We start from the raw sequence: 6,968 nt of genomic DNA on the forward strand, positions 1-6,968 counted from the left end.
TACGTGTGTGACTATTATAATGGGAAAATGAGAGAAACATATTATATACTGTGAATCTTTTCCTGTGTTAACAGCTATCAAAGTATTTTGTAAGTAACAAAGTATTTAAATGCAAGATATACTTCTCTCATCTTCACAATAGTGCTCAGCGAAATAGAAATAAAAGTAAATATTTAATGAGTGCTTTTTTGGATTGATTGAAATATTGTTTTCATGATGTATGAGTTCTTCTGTAACACTAGACAATGATACTGGAGTGAGATTTACTTTAATATTAGACTTAGAGCTGTTTTCTGATGATATTTTTGATGATAAATATAAAAGTTGCTGTGCCATTTTGAAAGGCAAACCCTAATGTATTTCTCCCTGTGAACTGGTCCTATCATCTGGATAATATTTACCCTGAATAATTCTTTTCTTTCAGTTCAGTATGACATACTCGTTTTTAGTACAAGATAGGTCATGTTTATCTGTTGCACTGTCTATGATCCAGTGATCTCTTTTGTAGTCTAAGGGGAACTGTATGAAAACTGAACTGTGTCAAGGAGACTAAGAGTGTTAAAGTTCACCAAGAAATCAAGATGAGCCTTTGCAGAAACAAGAGGGAGTTAAAATTAGTATGAATTGATTTCCTACCCCCTTTTCAGAAATTGTTCTCACATGTTGAGAGCCTTTGGCCATTTATGTTATGTTCTGTGTTAAGACTGTGACATGACTATGCCAGAGCATGGCCAAGGTCAATAATGTGACCTATTTTTATTTTTTCTTAATAGGAAAAAGTTGCCATTCTTTTCCAACACTAGCAGAATCTTTCTGTGTGTGTGGCTTTGCAGACTCCTTTTTGTGAACATTTCACATCTTTTCCTTTGATTAAGCTTGTTAGATTTCAGACCTCCTTGAACTTTAAACTTCTCATTTCCAGCTTTTCCAGTTAGATGTTCTAAATCTAGTGATCTATTATACAATATTATTAGCTTATCTGTCCTTTGGCAGTCTCATTATTTACTTCAAATATATTTTTCTTAAAACAATATGACAGACAGGAGATAATTGTCTTAAACTACTATTTAAAATGGAATAATCTTATTTATAAGTTTGAACTATCTAAGACAAATAAGAATACATTCATTATATGAATACTTTATAGACCTCAACTTATCTTTCAGGTTTTCTTAAACTCTGAGGCTAGAGTTACCAAGAGGTTCAACTTGTTTGTTGATTAAATCACTGGCACTTTATTGGTTTGATTATAAATCTACCTGAATGGGTTACTAGTGTATGTTTTTAAAAATCACTCACTATGAAATCAACAACAAAATTTTTACTAAAACATGAAATGTTTAGTAAAAAAGTAAAGTTATGTAACAGGCAATTAAAATATAAAACATCTAAATCAAAGAAAATATTTATTTTTCAAAGTGTTCTAACAACTTAATGCTCCAAGTCACTTTTCATGTGTGAAAAAAATTAAATGATGTTAGAATTGTATGTTAGGAAATATTGTCCTGAGACTTTGTCAAGATGGCAGCCTTAACTGATTTGAAATACCACTCAGTCACTTTCTGGATCCAGGCACAGAGAGATACTAGAAAAACAATAAAATAACTTAAATGCACATTTGAACATGAATCCAAAAAATGGAAAGCTTTGTACCAGAAACAAAGACTGAAACCAGAGTAGTGAGCCATCACTGATGGCTTGTGGGGTCTCAGTACCTTGTTGCCCGGGTTTTAATATCAATGTTGATAGGGGATGAGGAATTAAATGGGATACTGAAACTGAGTTAGAAAGTATTCCTATGTTCAGGAAGGTGGGAATAGAAAAAACTCTACTAGACTGGGAGCATTAAGAAACTGGTATTTCCTAGTGCCTTGGGTGGAAAAAGGCATGAGCTATAATGTGCAACCACAATCTGTGCTTTGAGGAACTATGGGTTTGTATTAGTCAGGGTTCTCTAGAGAAGAACCAACAGGATATATATGGATACATAAGATGAGGTTTATTATCAGAATTGGAATTAAGGAGGCCAGGAATTCCCACAATATGCATTCTGCACACTGGAGAACCAGGCAACTAGTGGTGTGATTTAGTTCAAGAGTGAAAATCTGAGAAGCAGGGAGCTAAAGGCTTGGGAAAGGGTGGGAAGGAGTGAAGATGTCTTTGGTGTATATGTACCAGAGTAAAGTTCTGAGAACGAGAATCTCTAATGTCCTAGGGCAGGAGAAGATGGTCATCCCAGCTCAAGCAGAGAGAAAATTCACCCTTTCAATTCCATTTTGTTCAACTCATGCTCAATGGATTGGATGATGTCTATTTATATGGGTGAGAATGGATCTTTTATATTCAATCTACTGATTCAAATACTAATCTCTTTTGAAAACACCCTCAGAGACACACCTAGAAACAATGTTTTACTGGCTACCTAGACATCCCTTAGCTCAGTCCGGTTGACATATAAAAGAGTTGACACACAGAGTTCAAATTCACACTTAATAAATTTGTCATTAAGAAATGTAAAGTCATATGTGTAAAGGACTTGACCCATTGCTGAACATAAAATATCTCAAGAAGTGAGATAATATATAGAGCAAAGAGGTTTTAATATAAGCAGGTTGGAAATGTTAAGAAGGAATGGAAGGAGAAAACATAAAACTTAATTTAACAGCATGAAAATAGAATGAATATTTTTTCACTTTTAATTAATATGCTTTACATGGAGTAAAATTCTTCCATTTTGGCATACAGTCCTGCAAGTTTGGCAAAGGTATGCAGTTGTCCAACCACCACTGCAATCAAGACGTAGAACCATTCCACCAACCCCAGATATTTCCATGCCTATGTGATCAATCCTTCCTCCTCACCCCAGGCCCTGATAACAACTAATCTGTTTTCTGTCCCAATAGTTTTGGCTTTTTCCAAATGCCATGTGAAAGAAATGATTCAGTATATGTAGCCTTTTGAGTATAGCATCTTTCACTTAGTACAATACATCTGAGATTCTGTCGCATGTATCAGGAGCTGCTTGCTTTCTGTTATTGAGCAGTATTTCATTGAATGGAAGTGCCATATTTCTGTCCATTCTCCAGTTGAAGAACACATGAGTTATTTCTAGTTTTTAGTAATTTTGAATAAAGATACTATAAACAATCACATATAGGTTTTTGTGTGGACATGCATTTTTCATTTCACTTAGATAAATATCTAGGAGTTGAATTGATGGGTCATATGGTTAGTGAATCTTTAATATATAATAGATTTCCACACAGCTTCCAAAAAGGTTGTAACAATTTAGATTCCTGCCAATGATGGATGAGGTATTCTAGTTTCTCTACATCCTCACCAGCAATTGATAGTAGTTATAGTAGGTGTCTAGTGGTGTCTTGTTACAATTTTAAACTTTTCCTAGTTACTAATAATTGAACACTTTTTCATGTGTATATTTTGTCATGTGTTTATTTTCTCTGGTGAAGGATTTGTTCAGAATTTTGCCCATTTTTATTGGCTTGTTTGTCCTTTCATTAAGTTTTGAGAGCTCTTGATATATTCCATAGACAAGTCCTCTATCACAGGGGTCCCCATCCTCCAGATTACAGACCAGTACTGGTCCGTGGCCTGTTAGGAACTGGGTTGCATAGAAAGAGGTGAGTGGTGGGCAAGTGAGTGATGAAGCATACCATATCATCTGTACATATAGCTGCTTGCATTACTGTCTGAACTCCACTACTGTCAGATGAGTGGTGGCATTAGATTTTCATATGCATGTGAACTCTATTGTGAACTATGCATGCAGGGGATCCAGGTTGCAAACCCCTTATGGGAATCTAATGCCTGATTTTCTGAGGTGAAGCTGAGGTAGTGATACTAGTGCTGGGGAGCAGCTGCAAATACAGATTAACATTAGCAGTGAGTTTTGACTACACAGAGATCATATTAATTAACCGTTTGTAGACTCATATCAAAACCCTATCAGTGAGTGGCAAGTGAGTTGAAGTATTTCAGTTGTACAGTTGCATCTGGTGGCAGGCTTTAAGTCAGAATCCGACACTTATTTAGTCTGTGTGTGGTCTGCCCATTATTATATTTACCACTTCCATCCGTACCTCTTTTTAAAAAATGGTTAGTTTCATAATTATTTTATTATTATTACATTATAATATATAATTACATTACAATGTATAATATGACAATGTAATAATAATAGAAATAAAGTACACCATAAATGTTATGCACTTGAATCATTCCAAAACCACCACCACCTGTGTCTATGAAACAATTGTCTTCCACAAAATTTGTCCCTGATGCCAAGAAAGTTGGAATCACTGCTTTATCAGATATGTGATTGGCATATCTTTTTTTTCCTAGTTTGTCTTTATATTCTCTCTCTCTCTCTTTTAAAACACTATCACAGCATTTATTGTCATCTTGTAATAGCATAAGAGTAATCAAAACAATATGAGCAAATGTTTTAGAACTATACTCCAAACAAAGGACACCTAAAAAAAACAACAACCAAAAAACCTATATTGCCTGCTCAACAATTTCCCACGTCATTGATCATTTCTAGTTGGAGACGCTTTGTAGCAGGGTAATATTATCTCCTTTTAGCATGATCCATCTCAGTTGTTTCCTTGACTTTGTTTTAGAATTAATCTCTTTGGCATCATCTAATACAAGGTTCATATACTCATCAAAGCCAGTGATACAGCCCTCTATCCACATATTCACTTGCTCATAAAGCCACACCTGAATCCGGGATCTGTTTTGTAAGTATCTGAAGATGAAGTTGATGGGCTGCACCATCACCTTCTGCACTTTCTGGCCCTGGCCATGGTAAGTCATGGTGGAATAATCTCACAAAGAGCACACTTATACACACACTCCCTCAGAAAGCAACTTCCGGAATCTTTATTCTCTTAAAAACACACTTAAAGAAAAGAAATTCTTAATTTTGCTGAATTTCAATTTACTAACTTTTATTTTATGGTTTGTGCTTTTGATATTTCATTTGTTTTCCCCTGAACGTTTTGTAGTGTCAGGTTTTCCATTTACTTTTGTTATGCATGTGGAATAAGTTTTGTGTATGGTGTGATGTACAGAAGGAAGCCCATATTTTCTGCATGTGGATATCCAGTTGTTGCAACATAATTTTTAGAAAAGGTTATCCTGTCTCAATGGAATTACCTGTACTTCTTAGTTCAAATCAATTGTTAAAAGTCAACATCCTGTCTTTGAGCTCTACTGCACCTGTGCGTGGTGCTTGGTCAATTGTATTTGTGCATAACTGTCCCCCACTTCCCTGCCAGTGGCAACTTTGACCAAGACACATAGGCCAGAGTGACCCAGGAGCTGATGGGGATACTGTAGATGGGGCACTGTCACTCCTTACAATGTCACTGAGACTGGCAGGTTCAGTTGTGAGGACGGGTTCTGTATGAAACTGTACCTATTGTCAAATAAGTATCTTGCAGGGTGCCCTGTGATGAGCTTGGACTCAAGCTTTAGGGAGGGTTCATCTGCCACAGCCTCAACAGCTCACAGTGACAGGCCAGCTGGACTCAAGACAGGCCTACACAATCACAGCCCAAACTCTATTAAGATTTCCATGTGGGCTTCCGTGGAACTTGGAACAGTTCTGAGGACAAGGTGGGCACTCAGTAAAGGAGGGCACCGGATTAACAGGATCGCTAGGCGATTAAGGATGTCAGCTCAGTGCAGGGGCTCACCTGCCCTTCTACTCAGCTCCTGGAGCCTATTTCACCACCTTGAGTCCTTAGAAGGATGGGCCCATAGTGGTCAACCCGGTAGATGCAAGCTGCTGTGCCCAGGAGGGACCCCGAGTGCTCTGTACTCACAGCTTAGTCTGTCTCTATCTGAAAAGGATTCAGTAGAAATTATTTAGATGCCTATCTAGTGTTTGATGTGACATATTTATTTTATGAAATAATAAAATCAGTTGTAAATTCCCACATACTGTTTGATTAAGTACAGTAGGTACAGTCATGTGTAACCTTACAAAGTAGTGCACTAGTTTTTTGCCCTCAGTTATTGCACAAAAATTATAAAAACCAGTGAACAGGACATGTGGACTATAGCAGGTAGGTCGGTGGAGATAGTGAGAAATTAAAACAGTACACCAACTGGAATGGTCAATTTAAGTGAAATGTTTTAATGGTATAATGAAAATAATCAAATAAGGGCTTAAATATTTTTCAATATATTGATTTATTTAAAGCTGTATTCAGGCAAAGTGCTGTTTCAAACACCACGATTAGGTCTGACTACAGATGTAAGTTTTCAAAGGTTACTCAAGGTAATTTTGAAGTTGAATGCCACTTTAAACAATAGAAAATTGTGTTAGTTTTACTTCTCAAAGCAAATTATACAATTAGAGAGCCCCCAATCTTGTAAACTAAACATTCTAAAACAAATGCACAAAATGAAGTTGACAACATTAAAGAAATATCGTGTTTAAAAAAAATCAATTGAATTAGTGGGTTTATTTCTGAAGTCCTTTTTGTTGTATATATGTGTGTGCATATATATCTGTGTGTTTAATGTTCTTTAAAAATCTCTTTCAAAATTGCTTTGGCTTCTCTAATTCTTTGGCTTTCCATATGAACTTTAGAATCAGTTTGTTGATTTCAATTTTTAAAAATCCCTGCTGTGATTTTGATTGTAAATATTGATTCTATGCTGAATTCATAAAATTTATGTTAGATCAATCAGTTTGAAGAAGCTGATATTTGAAGACTATTGAATCTTAACAACAATGAATCTTTTAATCCATGAGCATAGTCTAGTTTCCCATTTATCTTGGTATTTTAAAATTTCTCTTAGAAAGTTTTATAATTTTAGCATGTAGTTATTATACATATTTTGATATACTTATGTTTAAATATTGTAAATGCAACTGTCTTATTTGAATTTGCAATTGTTCATTGCTACTATATATATGACTTTTTAATATT

The 6,968-nt window shown here is 35.4% G+C and overlaps 1 pseudogene; it reads right to left on the bottom strand.

Annotated features, from left to right (window-relative positions):
- Positions 1–4,560: 4,560 nt before the first annotated feature.
- On the bottom strand, positions 4,561–4,839 carry LOC103258412 (annotated as a pseudogene).
- Between the last annotated feature and the right edge of the window lie 2,129 nt (positions 4,840–6,968).

The sequence above is a fragment of the Carlito syrichta genome, unplaced genomic scaffold, assembly GCF_000164805.1.
Source record: "Carlito syrichta isolate Samal-C Ts95f unplaced genomic scaffold, Tarsius_syrichta-2.0.1 Scaffold302096, whole genome shotgun sequence".
NCBI classification, from domain to species: Eukaryota; Metazoa; Chordata; class Mammalia; order Primates; family Tarsiidae; genus Carlito; species Carlito syrichta.